Source organism: Polypterus senegalus, unplaced genomic scaffold (genome assembly GCF_016835505.1).
Source record: "Polypterus senegalus isolate Bchr_013 unplaced genomic scaffold, ASM1683550v1 scaffold_2544, whole genome shotgun sequence".
Taxonomy (NCBI): Eukaryota; Metazoa; Chordata; class Cladistia; order Polypteriformes; family Polypteridae; genus Polypterus; species Polypterus senegalus.
This window is the reverse complement of record NW_024380677.1, coordinates 67,698-80,287: the sequence shown is the minus strand read 5'-3', so window position 1 is coordinate 80,287 and position 12,590 is coordinate 67,698. Positions and strand designations below refer to the sequence as shown.

At 41.0% G+C, this 12,590-nt stretch overlaps 1 protein-coding gene across 1 annotated transcript in view; it reads right to left on the bottom strand.

The window, feature by feature from the left end:
* The window catches only part of LOC120520279 (CD276 antigen homolog), a 113,865-nt gene that overhangs the window by 71,794 nt on the left and 29,481 nt on the right, over positions 1 to 12,590 (bottom strand). The gene's annotated exons all lie outside the window — the stretch shown is intronic.

The following is a 12,590-nucleotide window of genomic DNA, read 5'->3' as shown; positions in this document are numbered from 1 at the left end:
TGGTGATTTATGAGTAGAGTGGAAGGTGCTTGGTGCACTGAGCTAAAGATAATAAAGAAGTATTGGACTTTTATCCAGTGTCTGGAGTCATGCCTGAGGGTTCAAGGGAGCACTAGCGCCCCCCTACTGTCACAAGTCATAGTTGAAATTTGTAAGACTGCCATTTTTAGTAAGATCAAAAACAATCCCAGGCAGCCCTGGTATGATCCTGACTTTCTACACTGACAAATGTTTAAAAGCAGGCAGAGATTTGGGTGTCAGGAAATTTTGAAAGTACGCAGTTAGCAACTGTGCCTGTATTTAGGAGAAACTGGAGTCTTAAAAATTAGCAACCAATTGATTGATTAATTCCACAACCTAAACTGACCTGCTGATTGAAGAACCATACATTTATAACTAAAACTGTGTAAAAGTGAAGAATGTCAGAATAGCCAATTGTGGATGAAGGACGTTTGGTTAAATAGAATAAAATTTTCATATGCAAATATATTTAAAGATGTGCAGACCCTTTGAAACATGAAATTGTATCTGATAATTTATCTAAGGATAGAAATGGTGGCTGCTTAGAAAAATTATGTAAATCTTTAGAATTAGGAAGCAAATGCACTATGCTTCCCAAATAATATTTTACCTTGCATATACATACAAATTCTTCAGTAACTATTGACATATATGATACAAAAAACATTAACTCTAAACTTTAAACTTACATGATATAACTAGCTTTTTTACTTGACTTCGTTCTGCAAATTTTCTCTGGAAATAGGCTTCAGTTATGGAGTTGTTGGTTAAGGGATGTATCAGAAGTCCTTTATAACTAAAAGAATGCTTCTCAGTACACAATACACAAAATGTTACCACATGCTAATATGATTTTTTCACTGGAGCTCCTCGCTCTTGAACACGCTACATACCATCACCCATCAGTAAAACATTCCTGCCATAGATCAATTCTTGCTTTTCCTTGGCTTCTGTTAATGGTCATTGCAAAATTCGATTTTATAGGAATCTGTAATCTCTTTTGAAACAGGTAATTATTAGGAATAATGGGAATTTTAGGGTATAAATGTAACTTCATCCTGTAGCAGATCTTGTAATAATGCTAGTTTCAATCAGAGGTGAATGTAACACTCTGATCTGTTATCTCGTACTGTTATGAAGTTTTGGAGGGTTTATATCAAAAGCAACATACAGGCCGAGTGAAACAGTTAACCCCAGAGAAAGCAGGGAACTAAAAATTGCAAACAATAAGAAAATAAACTTAGAAAATGGAAAAGTGTGAAACGTTAAATCAAAGAGTAATGCAAACTGCCAAATCCTAACCTTGCAATCCACACTACATACAGTATGTACCACACAACGGTTGCAAGCTAACTGAACTAAACTCGGCTTCAGATGTTGGTTTTTACTTTGTGTGCTCAAGAATTTTCAGTTGAATTTAATCACCAGTTTTATGTTCACCAATTTTTTTTAAGCAGTACTATTGCATTATTATTATTATTATTAGATATTTAGGATATAGTGGGTTGGATAATGGATAAATATTTACATTTTTTTTACATTTTTCACTGAGGCATTTGGTTTCAAATTTTTCATTGTATGTTCAAACTTCTATTTTTTTGTTACTTTTTTTAGCATTTGCTGAATTTATTAAAAGCAAATAACATTCCATACAAGCAAGTCAAATTTCACAGAACTAAATTCAAGTTAAATCAACTGCCACCCATGAGAAAGAGAGCTAGGCCAACAGAATAAAACTTTAATAGTAGGAAAATTAAATAAAAAAATATTTAATTAAGATAAAAAGGGAAGAGAATACACTTCCACAATTTTAATGCTTATTCTAAAATGTTATTGATCAGATCCTGCCATGTTTAAAAAAAAGTTTTGTACAGATCCTCTAAGTGAGAATTTGATTTTTTCCAATTTCAAATAGAATATAACCTCAGTGACCCACTGACTTAACTCTTTGAGGGCTGAATATTTTTTGCAGGCAACTCCATTTTCTGCAAAGTACACAAAGCAAAGGTTTCACATGTAAATCAATCTAAAATGTCTGTTCCTGTGGCTGCTATCGCATCCTGTTCAGCATCTCTGATGGTCATGAAGGGGCAGCACGATGGCCGGTAGGAATGCGTGGCAGGCCAGCTGCCTGGCCTGTCTTTGCGTGGCAGTGCTATGCAATCTGTTTTGTACCTCTTGATATCATAAGGGCCGGCCCTCCCAGGCGAATGTTGCCATTGGTGTATCGGCTATCTGCACCACGATCAGCTGAAGCCGGTACCTCACTTTCATTTTCAATCTCAATCTTCAGATCCTTGCATCAAAATTGGAGTCTGGTAAATCAGAGTCCAATTTGGTGATAATACACAAAACATTGTCCATGGACTGTTTTTCTTTGTGAATTCGCTTTGGTCTCTCGTCAGATGTCGATGCCATTTTAGAGGTTGTTTGCTGTTTGCTACTCACGCATGTGCAGGGTATCAAGGTCAAATCAATGAAGCTAACTTTCCTTCTAGCAAAGAGAGTTGAACTAAAACATAACGTAACATATGTTTTGTTGTCGTTTACGGCTAATTACAGTCCTCTACCCCTGAATTTCAACAAAAGTCAACATCACCCTTAAAGAGTTAAAATAGGTCTTCCAGTTGAACAAGACAAGTCTATGCGTACCAATAGTGAAGTAAAGGCCATGACAGTTTGTTTGTCCTTCTCCACTTTAAGCCCATCTGTGAGCACACCAAACATAGCTGTTAATGGGCTAGGAGGGATTGTGACACCAAGGCTGTCTGAAAGGCACTTGGGCAGGTTCTGTTTAACAAAGTTTCTAATTTAAAGGTAGTGAAAGAAATGTGTTGCTGGAAAGTTAAATTTGGAGTGTAATTGTTCGTAGAATGCAAAGACGTTGTCTATATACAGATCTCTAAGTGATTTAATCCCAAATGTTTTCCAGATATTTAAAACTGCATACGTTTGAGAGGGTGGGAAAAGGTGGTTCTCGTGCAGAGGTGCCACAGATAAAAGTTTCTCCATATTAAAATACTTCCTACATTGGTTTCATATTCTGAGTGAGTGAAGCACAATTGGATTGTTAGTATATTCTGCCTTAGGTCTTTGTAGGGTCGCTCATTGGATACGTGGATGTTTTGAATTCCAAATAAATGCGGTCATTGTACAATCTAATTGCTTAAAAAATGATTTATTGATGTACATTGGAATGTTTTGAAATACAAAGAGAAGCTTAGGATGAATATTCATCTTAACAACGTTAATTCTTCCAGCTAGAGTGGGATGAAGGGTTGACAATATATGCAAGTCTTGCTTAATTTTTTTCCATACAGATGGCGAAATTTTGTTGATAAAGAGCTTTATGTTTACTTGTGATGTTAACCCCGAGGTATTTAAACTGATCTGCAATGATAAAAAGGAAGGTGTCCAATCTAATATTGTATGCTTCAGTATTTACAGGAAAAAGTGCACTTTTATTCAAATTAATTCTGAGACCAGAGATCTTTTGAAATTCTGTGAGTGCTGTTAAGACTGCAGGCACAGTATTTTGTGTGTCTGATATATACAGTACCATATCATGTACATATAGAGAAATTTTCTGTTCAAGCCCTTCTCTGATAATCCCCTTTATCTCATAAGCCTTTCGACAGTGAACTACCAGCGGCTCAATGACGACTGCAAAAAGCAGTGGTGACGGGGCATCCTTGTCTTGTACCACATTCTAGTTTAAAATAGTCTGAATTAATGTTATTGATACAAACTAAAGCTTCTGGACTGGTATACAGTAGTTTGATCCATGGCCAAACTCAAATTTATGCAATGTGGTGAAAAGGCAAGCAGACATCTTCGATTCTTGTTTAATGTAATATATTCATCCAAAAACTCTAACACCCCTAAGATATTATTATCGTTGGTTGCAGTAAAAGGATTTCATATGATTGAATGGAACTTTTTTTATTTTTTCTCCAAAACATATAGCCAGACAATAAAATGAAAAAATAACTGAATTATGTTTTACTTAAACTTATTAAAACATAGATGACATTAACAAATGGCACATGTACATGGTCCATGCCATGAATTAAATGTTTTTACTTTTTGGGTTGCTTTCTTCGTGTAAATGTATTGCAGTAAGCCTCCATGCTTCTTTCCCATCTCCAATAGTTTCCTTTCTTTATACATGCAGGTTTACTTAATTGCCTTTTAAGTATTCTATGAATGAATGTATTCTATGAATGAATGAGTGTAAAATTCAGAGCATTCTTCTATGCACTTTCCATCACAGTGCCTCAGAACAAGGTGCATTTATTATTTTGTATGATATCAGCAATTAAAACTACATTGAGACAGTGAGCATGTTCATTCTGTAGTGGGGAGCAGGGAGAACAACATAGTAGAGTAGGTCATTGTGTACTTTTAACACTAGAATCGCTGAAGCCTACGAAAATATTCATAATGCCAGCCCCCCTTAAATCCCTTCGCACCTCTCCATCAACATCTTTTGTATTGTAAATGTGTCGATCAGCACAAGCAGCAAGCACCTGCTATCCCATCCTCACCAGGGTTGCTGGCCCTTTTTATAGCCCATCCAGAAGTGTTCCATGTGCCAGGAAAGGGTTGTAATTTGTGTGCTTACTTGAACTGTGTTGTGCCTGCGGGGTTCACAGGGAACACGTGCCCCAAGGGTGAAGAAAAATAAAGTCGTTTTGTGTGTTTATTTGTGCCTCAATGTGAGTCTGTGCCGGGTCGGGCGCAATATAGCCGTGGACTGCATGGGAGGTGGAGGCTGTTCTACTACCCCTGCAGTCCCTGGCTAAAGTTTTTCAGGTTCTGCAGGAGATGAAGGAAGGACTCGAAAGGAAACTCCTAACGGTGCATTGCAAAATCATGCAAAATGCAGCCTGCAGGACACAGTGGTACAGGTAAGTGACACTTGTGTCGGAGATGAAAAGGGAGGGTGGACCGCAGAGGCAGCGGTTCTGATCAGTACTGCTTGCCAGGCTGCCCCATCCACTACACAAGACGCTGCCGCGATGACCGACAGCGTGGCAGGGGAGTATGCAGGGAAGCAGCAGGTGGATGTCGGCTGCCAAACTAACCTTGACCCGACTGCTGGCGCTGGTCTTGCAGCAGTCTAATGGGGTGCAGATGATAAGGGGTCCCTTTTCCTCCCATAGAGGGACCCAAACTGTCAGTGCACCCCAGAGAAAGAGGAGGACCCTGAAGAAGAAACCGGGAACTCCTCTATTTGAGGGCACTGGAGTTCTATGCGGCAGAGGGACGGAGACATCATAAGCCCTCGGCTGAGTGGGCGAAGGGGCAGGGGTTACCTGCCTGCTTCCGCTCACGCAAGGGTTGAGCTGGAGACGTTCGGCTGAGCTACAACTGTGGCCGCTGTGGCCATGTCTGGAGGTGATGTCCAGAGAGGACGTCTGAGTTGCAGGTACATTAGGGCAGCACCCCCAGACCTTTTGTTTATATTTCCACAGGGCGGAGCCATGGATCCAAGGATGCCGACTCCCTATCCCCACCAGGTGATGCTGCATTGGTCCCTGAACTGGCCTGGACAACACTACAGCCCTCCCCGGAAATTCTGTCCCCCAGGGATCAAGGACCAGCCGGGTACCCAGGGAAAAGAACTGCCGCTCTCCTGGTTCCTCCTTCCTCCAGGCATCCTGGCGGGGCAGGGTTCCTGGCTGGCTCAGAGACCCATGTAGCACCCCCAGCTGGCCAACCCAGATCCCAACAGGGCTGTGGAGAACTCCATCTCCCATGGAGCCCTGCGGGAAACTGATGCACCATCGTCAGCCATGGAGGCTGCCACCAAGCGTCCCGGGGGAGGTATTGAGACACCCATGGCTGCTCCACCGGAACAGAAGGGGCATCCCGGCCGGATATGGGACCCGGCCATCCGCCACATGAGGAATATAACCAAAGAAAAAGGAATTGTTCACATTACTGACAATGTGTAAAAACTGTAGCCCAACTATCAATTGATACGAAGCAGACATGTTCAGTTGTCTGGTGCAGAGGTAAGAACTGTTGCCTCATAATCAAGAGATTGTGGGTTCGATCTTGGATTCTCTTCACATTTACCATTTTGAGTAGTGAGCTGCTATTACTGTTATTACTATATACAGTAATTAAAACATACATTTGATTTGTGTTTGTAATAGCCGGTGAAAATTTTTGGTACTTGTAAAAGTGCTGAAAGGATAAAAGCAGATACAAAAACGCAGATCAATCATTTCTTCTTGGTGTCTTGTTGAGCAGACACCCAGTGTGTATGGTGGATATTACTTTTCCTTGCACACAGACATTCACATCAACATGTCATTTGAACATTTTTTTTTTATTCAAGAATCCAAGAATAAAACTGAATAAAAAAATAGTTCATGTTGATTTTTAATGTCCATGTGAGAAGAAAAGTAATATATTTTACAAGTACCAAAAATTTAAATAATAAGTTACAGACTAACATCAAATGTATGTTTTTATTATGTGATAATAATAATAAGAGAAACTCACTACTCAAAGATCTAAATTCAAAGAAGACGCAGGATTCAAACTTATCACCTCGTGGTTGCTAAATTATAGCTTATCCACTGTGCCATCTGCACAGATCCAGAGTTAGCACTGTGACAACTGATTGAAAATGAAACGCATAAACATACACATATGCAAACATCTTTTACCTTGTCCAGACTGATAGTTGGGCTTCAGCAACATGTCAATTGAGCAATTTATTTTTCTTTGGTTTTATTCTTGAATAAAACCATACTTGTTTTGTTACTCCTTTTTTGAGAGTGTTTCTTGGATGTTTGGGCATCACTCATCCTACACTTCACGTCAACATTATGTTGCTGTTACTATAACATTGAAAGCATTTCTTGCCTCACATTTCCACATGACCTCCTGGGCACAGCCATCAGCAGTGTGTCTGTCTGCGGAGAGAGTGTCGACCTTGTTGAGAGGTTTACTTACCTTGGCAGTAACAGTCATGTCTCTGGCGTCTCTTCCTATGAAGTCAGTAGACGGATTGGGAGAGCATGGGGGGTTATGAGGTCGCTGGAAAGGGGTGTGTGGCACTCTCGATATCTGTGCAAAAGGACAAAGGCCCAAGTCTTTAGAGTTCTAGTGCTTCCTGTCTTGCTATATGGTTGCGAGACATGGATGCTATCAAGCGACCTGAGATGAAGACTGGACCCCTGTGGTACTATGCCTCTCTGGAAAATCTTTCAGTACCATTGGTTTGACTTTGTGTCGAATGATCGGTTGCTCATGGAGTCCTGAATGAGGCATATGACCTGCATTGTGAGGAAGTGTCAGCTATGGCACTACGGCCATGTGTTGCGTTTCCCCGAGGGTGTTTGAGCTCATAAGATCCTCATTGTTGGGGACCCAAGTGGCTGGACCAGGCCAAGGGGTCACCCACATGACACCTGGCTGCAGCAGATAGAGGGCCATTTCCGGAGGGTGGGACTGGACCGTGTGTCTGCCTGGGGAGTTGCAAACCAGGATCCCAAGTTGTTTCGTCGAGTAGTGGGTGCAGTAATGCACAGTACCAGTGCATGCTCCCCAAACTGACCTGACCTGACCTGTTATAGACATGGAACACACATGGAATGTATGTATTTCAAATCACGGTATTTCATTACCTATATACAGTGCATCTGGAAAGTATTCACAGCGCATCAATTTTTCCACATTTTGTTATGTTACAGCCTTATTCCAAAATGGATTAAATTCATTTTTTCCTCAGAATTCTACACACAACACCCCATAATGACAACGTGAAAAAAGTTTACTTGAGGTTTTTGCAAATTTATTAAAAATAAAAAAACTGAGAAATCACATGTACATAAGTATTCACAGCCTTTGCTCAATACTTTGTCGATGCACCTTTGGCAGCAATTCCAGCCTCAAGTCTTTTTGAATCTGATGCCACAAGCTTGGCACACCTATCCTTGGCCAGTTTCGCCCATTCCTCTTTGCCATACCTCTCAAGCTCCATCAGGTTGGATGGGAAGCGTCGGTGCACAGCCATTTTAAGATCTCTCCAGAGATGTTCAATCAGATTCAAGTCTGGGCTCTGGCTGGGCCACTCAAGGACATTCACAGAGTTGTCCTGAAGCCACTCCTTTGATATCTTGGCTGTGTGCTTAGGGTTGTTGTCCTGCTGAAAGATGAACCGTCGCCCCAGTCTGAGGTCAAGAGCGCTCTGGAGCAGGTTTTCATCCAGGATGTCTCTGTACATTGCTGCAGTCATTTTTCCCTTTATCCTGACTACTCTCCCAGTTCCATCCCCACAGCATGACGCTGCCACCACCATGCTTCACTGCAGGGATGGTATTGGCCTGGTGATGAGCTTTAGCTTAGGCAAACTCCAGGCGGGCTGCCATGTGCCTTTTACTAAGGAGTGGCTTTCGTCTGGCCACCCTACCATACAGGCCTGATTGGTGGATTGCTGCAGTGATGGTTGTCCTTCTGGAAGGTTCTCCTCTCTCCACAGAGGATCTCTGGAGCTCTGACAGAGTGACCATCGGGTTCTTGGTCACCTCCCTGACTAAGGTCCTTCTCCCCCGATCGCTCAGTTTAGATGGCCAGCCAGCTCTAGGAAGAGTCCTGGTGGTTTCAAACTTCTTCCACTTACAGATGATGGAGGCCACTGTGCTCATTGGGACCTTCAAAGCAGCAGAAATTTTTCTGTAACCTTCTCCAGATTTGTGCTTTGAGACAATCTTGTCTCAGAGGTCTACAGACAATTCCTTTGACATCATGCTTGGTTTGTGCTCTGACATGAACTGTCAACTGTGGGACCTTCTATAGACAGGTGTGTGCCTTTCCAAATCATGTCCAATCAACTGAATTGACCACAGGTGGACTCCAATTAAACATCTCAAGGATGATCAGGGGAAACAGGATGCACCTGAGCTCAATTTGGAGCTTCATGGCAAAGCCTGTGAATACTTATGTACAGGTGCTTTCTCAGTTTTTTTATTTTTAATAAATTTGCAAAAATCTCAAGTAAACTTTTTTCACGTTGTCATTATGGGGTGTTGTGTGTAGAATTCTGAGTAAAAAAATGAATTTAATCCATTTTGGAATAAGGCTGTAACATAACAAAATGTGGAAAAAGTGATGCGCTGTGAATACTTTCCGGATGCATTGTAATTCCTTACAAACACATCACCAGACACAACACTTCAACACCGACTTCAGCTGTGAGGATTGAAGCAAGGTGGGTGACTGAATGTTTGGGGTGTAAATCCCTTCGCACCTCTCCATCAGCATCTTTTGTTTTGTAAATGTGTCATTCAGCACAAGCAGCAAGCAGCCTGCTGTCCCATCCCCCCACCTTAACGGAGCCAGGCCCGTCGCGACAAGGCAGGCAAACCAAGCAATTGCTTGGGGCCCCGAGCTGGCCTGGGGCCCCAAGACAACGACTGGTTAAGAATAAAATGCAGCGACAAACTGTGTGAGCGCCCCATTGATAGTGAATGCAGTAAAGTGCAATGACACTGTTATCGGGATCCCTCAAGGGGGCCCCCCTCGCTGACAGCAGCCAGCCAACCACGCGATCTCTGCTGCCGGCAAAATACAAAACTTTCTCGGCAGTCATGAAGCGGAATTATGCTTCAGGAAGCCAAAAAAGAAAGAAGAGAAAGGAAGAGGAGGATAAGAAAAAACAAGACAGTGGTAAGTGATAAATTACACACATAAAATAGCTCTACTTGTCTTGTACAAATGGTGCAATTTTGCAGCAGGTAGGCTAGCAGAAATATGTACAGTAATCGTTCGCTATATTGCGCTTCAAGTTTCGCGGTTTCACTCTATCGCGGATTTTAAATGTAAGCACATCTAAATATATATCACAGATTTTTCGCTGGTTCGCGGATTTCTGCAGACAATGGGTCTTTTAATTTATGGTACATGCTTCTTCAGTTTTTTTGCCCTGTTGATTTCATACAAGGGACGCTATTGGCGGATGGCTTAGAAGCTACCCAATCAGAGCATGTATTATATATTAACTAAAACTCTCAATGCTATAAGATATGCATCCCTGAGCTTGATTGTTTGCTTGTCTCTGTCTCTCTCTCACCCTCTCTGACATTCTCTGCGCCTGATGGAGGGGCTGTTTGCACAGAGGCTGTTTGCTTAAAAGATACGGACGCTCCTCTAAAAAAATGCCGCTTTATTGCGGTGCTCGGCATATTTAAAAGCACAAAAGCACACGTATTGATTTTTGATTGTTGCTTTAATCTCGCTCTCTCTCCGATGTTGTCTGCGTCTGATGGAGGAGATGTGAGCAGAGGGGCTGTTTGCACAGAGACTGTTTACTTTAGAAGATACTAACGCTCCTCTAAAAAATGCCGCGGCAAACTTAAAAGCACACTATTGATTTTTTGATTGTTTGCTTTTCTTTGCGAGCGCTCTCTCTCTCTCCCTCTGAAATTCTCTGCTCCTGAAGAGAAGAAGATCTATTTGCATTCTTTTAATTGTGAGAAAGAACTGTCATCTCTGTCTTGTCATGGAGGACAGTTTAAACATTTGACTAAAGGGTGTTATTTCATGTCTAGAGGGCTCTAATAATGTTAACAGTGTGGGAGAGTTTATAAGGGCTTAAAATATATAAAAATAACTATACAAACATATGGTTTCTACTGCGGATTTTTAGTCTATCGGGGGTTCTGAACGCAACCCCCCGATCGAGGAGGGATTACTGTATGGCTATGCTGTGGTTCCTTTGCATGCGTGCGTGCGTGCGTGCGGGGGGCCTCCATGTCCATTTTGCTTGGGGCCCCCAAATTCCTTCAAACGGCCCTGAACGGAGCTCAACTCGGGCAAAAACTTCTTCCAGCTCAAGCCAAGGCCCCTTATCTGCTTATGATGGGCCTGGAGTTGTAGAGGGTAAATAATACAGTATATCATTATTTAGAATACATGCATTGTATGTGTGTTCCATGTCTACAAAGATCTGGGTAAGTGTAGGATGAAAGGAAATGTGAGAAATGCAAGAAATGCTGAACACATACGTAAAGCGGAAACTTTTTCCATGTTATACTAATAATGATGTGAAGTGTATAATCTGTGAAGATTTTAGCCCAAATATCAAATAAACACATGCATTTTTATTCAAGAATATAACCAAAGAAAAAAAAAAAATCAATCTACATGTTGCTGTCAATGAGTTAAAAACCCAAGCTCAAATGTCAATTGACAGGGAGTTGACTTATTAAAATCACATAACATTACATATAAATAACTCAAGTTTTACAAAAATAGGTTCGAAATAACCCCTACCCCTGAGAAAGAGAGCTAGACCAGCAGAGTAAAACTTTAAGCTAGTAAAAATAAGTAAATAGATAAATTAATAAATGAATAAAGATAAGAGGGGAAAGAACCTGCTTCCTCAATTTAAATGCTTATTCTAAAATATATTATTGATTAGATCCTGCTAGGTCTTGAAAAAGTTTTAGTTCAAATATCAAGTAAACATACATTTTTATTCAAGAATAAAATCAAAGTAAAAAAAATAATAATTCGATTTACATGTTGTTGTCAGTGAGTTAAAAACCCAATCTCAAATGTCAATTGACTGGATATTGATATGGATTCTTAAATGGCGTAGAGGTGAGAACTGCTGCTTTATAACCCAAAGATACCAGGTTTGAGTCTTGCCGCTCTGAGTATTGAGCTGCTCTTATTATTACTATCCATCCATCCATTATCCACCCCACTATATCCTAACTACAGGGTCATGGGGGTCTGCTGGAGCCAATCCCAGCCAACACAGGGTGCAAGGCAGGAAACAAACCCCGGGCAGGGCGCCAGCCCACCGCAGGGCACACACACACACACACACTAGGAAAAATTTAGGATCGCCAATGCACCTAACTATTACTATACTATGATAAAAACAAACATTTGGTTTGAGTCCATAACATCCGGTGTAAATTTTGGCTACTTGTAAAACTTAGCGCTTGTTTTTTTTATTATTCAATTTTATTCTTTCAGTGACGTTCACATGGTACAACAAACTTGCCTCTCCCTCTCTGAGGGATGACAGATTATCTCATATCTTTCCCACAGAAATAAATTGGAAACCAAGAAGGTATCAGAGCTAATCACCGAAATTACTAGAATAGGTGAAGAATATGCCAGTAGTCCAAGTGAGGCACTTCATAGGAAAAGGCAGGCTCTGCATTCAGAACTCAACTTCTTAACAAGTAAAGAAACTGAACAACTCATACTTAAATCAAGACATCATTATTATGGACATGGAGAGAAAGCTAATAAGATCTTAGATGAACAAATCCTCATGTAAGAAGTTCGCAATGCAATCCTATCAATCACAAGCACAAACAGAGACAAAATAAATCCTTATATTTTACTAAGTTTAAAGAAGGCAAGACACAATCTAATGCATTTCTGGATTCATTATAGATACTACAAATAGATACTCTTAGTGGGGAGAAATTGGATAAACCTCTGGAACTATCAGAATTACTAGATGCTATAAACTCACTGCAGAGTGGAAAAGAAGCAGGCCTTGATGGCCGAATTTTATAAGAAATTCT